General features: G+C 40.7%; 1 pseudogene; it reads left to right on the top strand.

Annotated features, from left to right (window-relative positions):
- Positions 1–1,413: 1,413 nt before the first annotated feature.
- On the top strand, positions 1,414–10,511 carry LOC114032164 (annotated as a pseudogene).
- The last annotated feature ends 240 nt before the right edge of the window (positions 10,512–10,751 follow it).

Raw genomic sequence — 10,751 nt, forward strand, 5'->3', positions numbered from 1 at the left:
GATAGATAGATAGATAGATAGATAGATAGATAGATAGATAGATAGATAGATGAGATAGCCCATATATATGGGATTCTTTTTGGCCAGTATTTCCAGGTCTTTAAGAACAAAGCTGGAGTCTAGAATGGTTTTCTGCTGTGTCCTCCAGACGTAGGCAAGGCGGAGGAAGGTGGCTGCATACAGGTTATTCACTACAGGGATCACCGTGTGCTGCCGATTACATTCCTTGGAGAGACACTCTTCCTGAAGGGCCTGGATCACTATTCGAGTGATGTTTACCAACATCACGCAGAAGGGAAAGTGCTGGATGTGGTGCTGGGAAAGCCAGAAAATTTCATGGGCTAGCAGAATATATATGTATACCTATGTATATGTGTATATAGACACAAACATATTTCCCTCATCTACCTGGCATTGAAATTCCCCTCTCTTCTGTTTAAATGCAAATTCACATTAGTTGATTAACGGTGAATATTCAGAGCCATTCGATCAGTTGGCATTCATTTGTTAAGCATTTACTATGGGCCAGACACTGTGCTAAAGTGAACATTAGGAATACAGAGAAAGGCAAAAACATGGTCCCTACCCTCAAGAAGCTCTCACATGCTAACTCGGGAGCCAACACACAAATAGCCATGTAAATACAAGGTGTATACAGTGTAAATAGAAGGTTAATGGAAGAACACAGTGATAAGGACAAAAAAAAAACGTAAAAAGATGTTAGGATCATAGATCTAAAGCTACATCTCTCAATCTCCCTGGGCATCATTTCTTCCCAAATGAGGGGGTTGGGTCAGATAGCTTCTGAGGTATTTCTACAATCCCATGATCATATAAGTGGCAGTCGAATAGACTACCAAGCAAATGGGAACTGTCTTCCCCAATCCATACACAGCAACCCCCAAACGTACATCTTTTAGCAGAGTAGCAGGGGAAGGCAGATCTAGGAGGGGAGGGATTGATGCCATTGGTTATTGGAAGGCCAGTGATGAGGGAGGGAGAATGTAGAGGACCTAAAGAAGCAGGGGCAAGAAAGGACCCGATAAAGGTTCGTAGAGCAGAGAGATAATGTAATACAAAATTAAGACTAAGGAGGCCAAAAGTTCTCGGGTGGGGGGAAATGAATTAAGGTAAAGAGATAGAAGGTAGAGCTTAGGGTTCAATCCAGTTCAATCCAACCTCTCACTCAGGTAGTGTTTGGACTATCAAGTAAGAACTTCAGAGTAGCAAGGCTAAGTAGCTGAACATCTGGGTTCCATCTGCTTGACTAAAAATGGCAGCTTCCTCCCAATCCAAGCAGAATTAGAAGACAGAACCTATACATATGTCACAGACTCCAAATAGGTTCAGTGGGTTGTGGTGAGGGGAGGGGAGGGGGATGGAACAAGAAGTATCAGCACAACACGGAATTCCATGGCAGTTGGCAGCTGCTGTGGGGACGCAATAGCCTTAATGTCAGAGATTGACTGTAGGATCTTGAGCTTCCTGAATTCTTATGTTTCCAGAATAATCTGTGATCCCAACAACAGAGTGAGGGGGATCTGTTGGGGAGTGGATGGGGCCAAGAATCTGCTTGGGGTAGGTTGGTGGTGTAGAAGTTAGGCAGAGGATAGTCAAGCAGGGAATAGTCACAGTAAAGATGTGTCTTGTGTCAGTAAAGAAGGGATTGGCATGACTCCAAATAAATCAACTCTCCAATGAGAAGCCTTAATAATAGAGGTGATACTGAAGGTGTTCCCAGTTCTGCAGGGTATCGGAGCTATATTTTGGGGGGGAATCAGGGTAGAGACATTCAGTCAAGAAATAGCAGGTCCCACTTTTTCCCCCTTCTTCCTTCTCCCCCACCTTCTTCCTTTTTCCAGTCTCCATGGCCAATACAACCGATCTGAATACAATGGCTACTTTCCATGCCAGGGCAGAAACAGCAGATCTTGGATCAAAGAAATTGCACATTCACATTTTCTGCATCAGCCTGTGTGGAACCAGCTTCCTCTCAATGCTTTGCATCTCCCCTCTGGATACATTTAGTAGAGCTGAAGAATAGTGTCCATGAGTTCCATGTAGGACTGTGGACATTACGCAACCATACTCCATGCTGGGACCACACTCCCCAGCCACCCTAGAAGTGCTCTCTTTGGATCTCTGGGTCATTTTATTAATTGACCTCTGCTGTATCCCCAAACCCCAGCACTTGTTCCTTTCAGATTGGGGATTCTTAGGGTATTCAGACAGGAGGGGCTCTTAGCCTTAGTGCCTGTGAGTTTTTTAAAAAAAAGTTTTGATATTTCAACATAATTGGCTTACTTTGTAATCCTTTGTACTTTATATTATGCATTTTAAACATTATTCTTAGCAGGTATCCCTAGGCTTCACCAGCCTGTCAAAGGAGTTGATGCCTCACAGAGAGAGAGAGAGAGAGAGAGAGAGAGAGAGAGAGAGAGAGAGAACTCCTGCTCAAAGTGAAATTTAGTATTTCCTTCAACCATGAATACAGGCAACAAGCATTTTTCTAAGAATGAGTCCAGAGGTTTCATCACACTGCTAAATAGTCCATGCTACCAAAAAGATCAAGAATCCTTGGAAGATCTTGCTAACCACTTTGCCTCGCATTCAGGGTTTTCCCTTGACAAAACTGTGCAGTCAACTAAATTTTTCTTTGGCACTCTCAGTATCTGACTTCTTTATAATTTCTCTACCTCAGTGACATACAGTCTTTCTCTTCCCTCAGGCACCCATCCTCTTATCCCTTTTTTATGCTTAAAAGACTTAAAAAAATAACCATGGTATGAAACTAAGTCAAGTTGTTATATTTCTTGGGGGCATTTGCCTTTTCCAGTTTATTTTCATTGTGCAGCAAAAGGTTCTATCTCCAGTTGAAGATACTGCAGACACCATCAAGCATATAAGGAAGAAATTGGAATTAGGGTGGGGTGGGGTAGGCAGGCTTCCTGATGTCTCTGAAGTTGTGACATGTAAAGTGGCTTAAAGTTTACATGTAATGTCAATCCTGCCTCCACCCCTCTCTGTCCCTTCATTCCCTGACCTAGACTGCCCACTGCCTTCCCCAGGGCTTACTGCTTAGCTTTAGCCTGGCTACTCTTTTTCTTCTCAGACAATATCCAAATCTCCAGGATCTTAGACCTCATCTCTGTCGTCAGCATCATCACCATCATCTGACTCTGTGTCTCCTTCACTACAAATCTATGGAAAAAGTCTATTTGGATCTGGGTGTGGCCACCATCTTCTTCATGTCTGGTATAGATGCTCCCCAGCAAAATGGAGAAATTAGCCAAATTTCATGGTTTATTTTTCTAGTACCCTTCCCATTCTATGCTCTTTCACCTCCTTTTAGTATCCTCTCTCATACATTTTTCTTCCCTGCCCCCACCCAGTTGTCCACAACTCTCCAGACGCCCGTATCCTACCCCCTAGGGACAAAGGAAGATCCTGGAGAGGGAATCATCAATCCAAAGAAATGAATTTCTTTTTATTATTATTATTATTATTATATGAATTTCTCAAGGTGTCAGAACTTCAGTCCTCCTTGACTAGACTAGTAATAGAGATGCTACAAGCAGGGAAATTTTCCTGACAGCTCTCAAATTAGGATTTGAGTTACTTTGACCATTCACAGCATTGGCCTTAGATGTCTCACATCAGAGCTCTGGCCCTTCTTGATCTCCTATCTTAATCCCCAGGTGGCTCTTCCCAGTGGCACCCAGATAGTGGTGGGCTTCAAAGGAAAGCTGGGGGACCGCTCCTGGAGAGAAAGGAATATTAAGGTCATTCTGCAATGTCTCTGTCCCCGGTCCCAGGCACCTGCCTCCTCTTCAACCTTGTTATGCTCCTGGTACATATTAAAAGGAATACTAGGCATTCGATGGAGATGAAATACCTGTGGACCTATCACCTTACTTGGGGGTGAGACTTCCTCTACCTGCTGGCTACTGAGTTAGCGCTCTCTGCAGTGCAAAAAGGGGAAGGAAAAGCCAGGTCTGGGGAGACACAAAGTCCCAAGCCAGAGCTAGGAGAGTGTTCCAGCTCCTGTACCTTCCTCTAATACAGATAAACTTTTGTAATTTGAAAACACTACAAATCACATCTATTCTTATGGCTCTTGTCTTTGAAACAATTTCTGTTAAAATTACCTCATATGGGTCAGGGCTAAAGTTTTCTAGAAAAGCTAATGTCTAACTCCTTTCTAGTTCTTTTGTCTCTTCAGAAAGGAGAAATTATCCTTTAACAACAATCTATTCATTCATTTAAAATATTTTTACTATTATTGTCAATAATATCTAACATTTATATAGCACTTTAAGGCTCACAAGGCATTTTACACATATTACCTCATTTGATAATATCAAGCACTTCCTGTGGGTGAGGCACCTGGGAGAGACAAAAATTAAATGAGATGATCCCTATAATTCCCACCTTTGGGTCAAACATCACCAACTCCTCTGCCAGTAGCAAACTCTAACTAAACTCCCAAACCAGTCAACAAAAAAATTAATTCTTAAAAATGAACATTGGAGCTAAGAAGAGAAAAAGGGTAGGAATCCTATATGCATGACTCTTTTCTCTATTTGGCAATAAGCTCTTCTGTTATCTTGTTTAAAAATAAATAAATAAATATTTTGTTGATGCATTTTGCTTTTCTTCCTACTCATCAACCACTTCCCAATTACTCACACACAGCCTCTCTTCTAGAAAAAAAAAAAGCAGTCAAGTAAAAACCATCCCAAATATTGAAGGAGACTGATATCAAATGCAAGGTTTCACCTCTCGAAAGAAATGATAAAAATATATCTCAACATCAGTCATCTGGAACCACATTGGCCATTGCATTTCTCTTGACCTCTGTTGTTCTTTATCTTTTAGCAGTGTCTTCATATTATAGTCCTTATGTATGAGTCTCTTGAATCTGACATGCATGTTTTTGCACCTGTTAATTTACTACAGGAAGCAGTAATTTACTCTGGGTCAGCAGCTAAGAAATGTGATTTCTACATTCCATGAAATCTGTGGTCTTATCTATGTGGTTATTCACTCCAAGAACGCAGGTCTTTATCCATTTTGGATTGTCCATTCTGTGTAACTCCAAAAATAATAAAAATGGTAATGATGGTGATGATAACAATAATAGCTAGCATTTATGCAGGATTTTAGAGTTTGCAAATTGCTTTACAAATATCATCTCCTTTTATCCTCACAACATCCTCCTTTCCATATACTCCCACAAGTTTGTTCCCTGAATGTTCCAGGAGCCTTCCTTCAAGAAGTATACCAACAGATAAGGGCTATCCATTAGTTATTCCTCAATCTTGCCAAGTGATTAGCCCAAATTTTTCTTTTTTTTTACTGAGAGAAAGAATTATTTTTCAATTATTTTAATAACCAATTATTAAATTACGATTGAGGTTTTTCCTTTCTATTTCCTCATTCAGGGACCAGCCTTTGCAGGTCATTCAGTCAGTCTCTGAGGGAGATTGTTGATAGATGAAATTGCCCAAATCCTCTGTGCATATGCTCTTCAATCTTGGGCAGGAACCCACCCAACTAAAAGACCTTACTTCTATCTAAAGTGTAAATAGAATCCAGACTAGGAAAATTTTTGCCCCCAAGGAAATGAGCCCCTGTCCTTGGAACCCTCCATTAGAATTTGGGGTCACCCAAGTTATGAAAGAGAAAACCAGCCAAAGTGGTCTGTATAGAGATGGGTTCCTTTGTCCAGATGGCTGGAGGTAGCTGAGTCTCATGATTAAACCAAGTTCTCAGCAAGAGAAACTGAAGATTTTTAGCCCACCTCCTTATTTGAAAGTCCACCCTGCCCTTGCATTAATTGTTCACCAATCAGGGTTGATTTTCACCTGTCAGGGGCACCTCCTTTTCCAAAGGTATTTAAGCATTCAGGAATTGCCATAGTTTTGTCTTAGGTTACCCAGAGAGACCACTGAACATCAATTAATTGATTATTTGCTGGTCTAATTAATTATTACCCAGTAACTCTGTCTCTTGGGCTTTTCATTCATCTCATTACCCATCCTTTTTAATCAGACATTTCTTTGATGATGTAATCTTAAAATGGCATTTTAATTATTACATTTCAATAAAATATTTCAAATATCCTGTAATGTTTTCTTTAATAGAATATCACTTTTAACCAATGCTAAATGCTATTCCATCTTATGAACCTCACCCCAAGTTCTCCTCTTTTCCTAGGGCTCACCTCTTTATTCTACTATACCAGTTCACAATATCCTACACCTGACCAAAACTTCATTGGATTCTGGGACATCCATGGGGCTTGTTACCTCCAGAACAAGATCACCGTTGCCTATCTCATCCACGGGGCTGAGGTCAATGAGAGATTCATCATCAGGGTCAGGTTCAGGTCAAGATTGGAGTTAGTGGTTCTGAAAAGGGAAGGGTCAACACTATGGAAGATCATCAATAGATACAGGCAATGGAACCATCCCAAGGTAAGAGGGGGATGGGCACAGGAGACTCTAGCTCCAATAAACATTATGTAAACAAGGGAAAGATGCTAATGACAAGTGAAGGAAAAAGAGAGCTGAGTTTGGAAGCCAGATTCTGCTCTTCATTACTGAGGGTAGGTTATAGGGGATATGTACATCAGAAGTAATTCTAAATTCATCTTAGAATAATTCTGGTAAACTCTCCCCACACTACATATTATTTCTGTGTTACTTCAAAAGCAACAATTTATCAATGACAGAGAAAGTTATAAAAAATTCATTAAAAGAAAAGTTTCCTGAAAGAAAATGTCAGTTTAAAGGCCATGAATGATGAGAGTGGTGAAGGTTAGGAAGTCTTAGGCCTGTGATCACACAGATTCGATGAAATGAGGAAAATGAAATTTCAGCAAGAAATCATTTTCCTGTTGGTTCCCAGTGCCAATCACCACTCCTAACTCTGTGTGACTTTAAGCAAACAGATTAAACTTTTTCTTCCTTAGGCTTAAAATGGAAATGATTTCATGTCCATCTCTACCTACCCCAGGAGGATTTATTCATCAATTTAATTCAATAAAACATTGTAGGGGATCTGTTTTCTGCAAGGCTAGGTGCACTGAATTATTTTCATCCAATAATCAGTTCAAAGTCTGGCTGAGTACTGATGAGAACACGCAGAGAAATGGAAATTTTGATGGGAAATGAGGGTGGATAACTTTGAATGAGTGAGAAGACTCTCAATTACCAAGAGGACAACAATAAGCTATTTGAGGTTTGAAATTCAATTCAACAATTTTTTAAGTGCCTACTATGTGCAAGGAACTAGTCTAGGAGACACCTTTCTCCCCACTCCCCCACCCAAAAAAAGCGTACAAATAAATATTATAAACATTATCACCTCAGGTTGCAAATGAGGAAATTGGGACCTGGCTTAAGGAACTTGCTCAAGGTCCCACAATTAGAAGGGTCAGAGGTCATATTTGAAGCCAATTTTGTGCTTCAGGATCGAAAAGGAACCGTTGATGTCCAATTATAGTATCCAGGCTAGACCTTAAAGAAAATATGAGAAAATACACTTTTCTCCCTTCTTTGCAGAGGTGGAGGACCACAGATGTGGAACATTACATACACTGCACTGTTGGAACTCAGTGTGTTTACTTACTTGCGTGAAATTGCTTTTTGTTTTTCCTCTCCTTTGTATGGCCTTCTGGGGAGGGGAGGATACATGGAAAGATTTGAGAATAACAGTGCTGGAAAAACAAAAAGTATCCATTAAAAGCAAAATTTTATATTTAATTGCAAACTTCAGCTTTCCTCAATACATTCCAGTCTCTCCACTGTAGCCTAGTTCCCACTTCTATTTGTCCCCTGTTCTATTAGGAGAAGGAGATGTGATGTGACAAAGTGATAAGTATAACATGAGCCAAAGAACCTGAGTTCAAATCTTGGTTCTGCTATTTACCTGTATGACCTTGGACAATTCATTCCAGCTCAGTGGCATTCAAGCTTTAGTACCTACAAAATGAGGATAACATGCCTGTAATGCTTACCTCACATGATTGTTACAAGAAAAGGATTTTGCTAATTTTAAAGCACCTCATAAATCTGATAAAGGAGAAAAGAGAGAGAAACAGAGGGGGGGGGAGAGAGAGAGAGAGAGAGAGAGAGAGAGAGAGAAGGGCAGGGAGGGGGAATGGGGAGATCTCATTTTATTGCCCTTTGTACTTTACAGATATTGTGGGGGTTTTTGGTTGTTGTTAGTTTTTTCTCACAAATTGAAGGTTTGGGGCAACCTCACATGGACCAAGTCAGTCAGCACCCTCTATCCAACGGTGTGCTTTCACATTGTGTCTCTGTGTCCCATTTTGGTAATTCACAATTTTTCACACTTTCTCATTATTATTAAATCTGTTATAGTGATCTGTGATCAATGACCTTCGATGTTATTAAATGTTTTGGGGTGCCACTGAGCCCATATAAGATAGCAAACTTAATCCATGAATGTTGTTTGTGTTCTAACTGCTCCACCACGGTTGTTCCCCATCTCCCCCCCCCTCCTTGGGCCTCCCTATTCCCTGAGACACAATACTGTTGAAATTAAGCCAATTAATAACCCTGCAATGGCCTCTAAATGTTTGAGTGAAAGGAAGAGTTAATCGATGTGGCAAATTTCATTACTGACTTATTTTAAGAAATCGACACAGCTCCCTACCCGTCAACAACCACCACCTTGATCAGTCAGCAGCCCTCAGCATTGAGGTAAAACCCTCCACCAGCAAAAAAAAAAGTTATGACTTAATGAAAGCTCAGATGATGGTTAGAATTTTTAGCAATTAAGTATTTTTAAATTAAGGTATGTATTTTTTAGACACAATACAATTGCACACTTAATAGACTACAGTATCGTATGCACTGGGAAACTAAAAAATTTGTGTGACTCGCTTCATTGCAGTATTCACTTTTTTGAGGTGTTGTGGAACTGAACCTGCAATATCTCCGAGGTATGCCTGTACATATACACCAGCTATTATTAGTACTGCTTTAGAGGTGTTTTCTTACTCATGAAATTGTTAGAATGTATGTAGTATATAGTATATAGTACGTAGTATATAGTATAGCAACTCATTAAACCAATCACCAGGTCTTATTGCTAGCCTCTATCCTGAAAAATGTTTGTTAAGTGATTACTATAATTAGGCACTGCACTAAGTGCTTTACAAATATCATCTCATTTGATCCTCACAACAACCCTAACAGGGAGAAACTATTGTTATTCTCATTTTACAGATGAGGAAACTGAGGCACAGAGCAGTTAAGTGACTTTCCCAGGGTCCCACAGCCAGGAAGCATCTGAAGTCATATTTGAGTCTTCTGACTCCAGACCCAGCACTCTATCCATCATGCCACCTAAGCTGCCCCTAGAAGAATCAGGCACTGGACAAATCCTACATGAGCCCCATCTTGGCAGTTATTTACTCCATCTGATGAGGGAAAGTGTTTGGGACATGTCAAACTCTCCATGGTTCTAATAGAGTAGAAGACCTTCTAATCCCCAACTCTACCTCTCACTGAGTTACCACATCATCTCATTAGTCTAAAGAGTTTGGTTAGTACAGATTTATACAATCATAAGCATCTATAATTCCCCACCTACTGGATAACTCTACCTCTTTTACCCCAGAAACCTTGGTGTAATGGAATCAGCCCCCATCCCATCCCCCAGGAAGAGATAAAATGTGCTTAACTGCGTATAGCAGTTTACTCTGCATAGAATCAATAACTTAGAATAAAAACCCAAAATAACTATCTACCACACTGATGCACACTCATCCCCTGGCCACCACTGCTGAGAGCAGGCAAAAAAAGACCATGGGAAACACACTTAGTTGCCAACCATTCATCAAGTGATTAAATGAAGGATTTAGGAATTCTCGGTCTTTGCTTGTCTCTGCTTCTTGTGACATGAGGCATGGACTAAGAGAAGCAGAAACTCCCACAGCCAATGTTTTTCCCTTCAATGTTCTATCACTAGAAGAGGCCTCCATCTGCTTCTTGCCATGGCCAGCTCATGAGGGAGTATATGCAAAGGCAAACCAGATTCCAGGAGAAACCATCTATCTCCTCACTACTCAGTACCTCACCACCTATTCCCCTCATATGCTCTTAAACATGAGACTTTCTGTTTTAAGTTTTAAGAAGCGTATGCCATCTTCTCCTTCCCCTCACCTCAGCTTTTTGGCTTATCGATGATGGGGCCAGTCTAAAGAACAGAGGCTGTCAGATGAGAATATACATTTAGTTCACTGCTACATCCACTTAAGATATGAGGAAGACTAAGACATTTCTCCCTGAATGACTCTCTTCCATTCTGTGTTGAGGACAATTTCAAGCAGCTTACCTGTATGAGGATTGCCAAAGTGAATTCATTAACAGAGGAATCCTTTCTCTTCTCAGCGGATTCCCTCCCCCAAGTTTGCCATAACAGCAGCAGCAGCCACAGCTGTCTGGCACCTCCGTATTTTATCGTCGGTTGGATGAAATGTTGGTCTGTTTGCATATTGCCTTCCCTCCTTTCCATTCTTCCACCTTCTCCTATTGTGGAGACCTCACATGGTGGTCAGAAGAAGCGATACAAGGACACTCTCAAGGACTCTCTTAAGAACTTTGGGACTGATTGTGTGACATGGAAGACACTGGCACAGGACCACCCAGCATGGTGTGCCCACATCAGAGAAGGTGCTGTCTTCTATGAGCAAAGCAGAATTTAAATAGCTCAAG

This window comes from Vombatus ursinus, unplaced genomic scaffold, assembly GCF_900497805.2.
Source record: "Vombatus ursinus unplaced genomic scaffold, bare-nosed wombat genome assembly UNPS02015404.1, whole genome shotgun sequence".
NCBI classification, from domain to species: Eukaryota; Metazoa; Chordata; class Mammalia; order Diprotodontia; family Vombatidae; genus Vombatus; species Vombatus ursinus.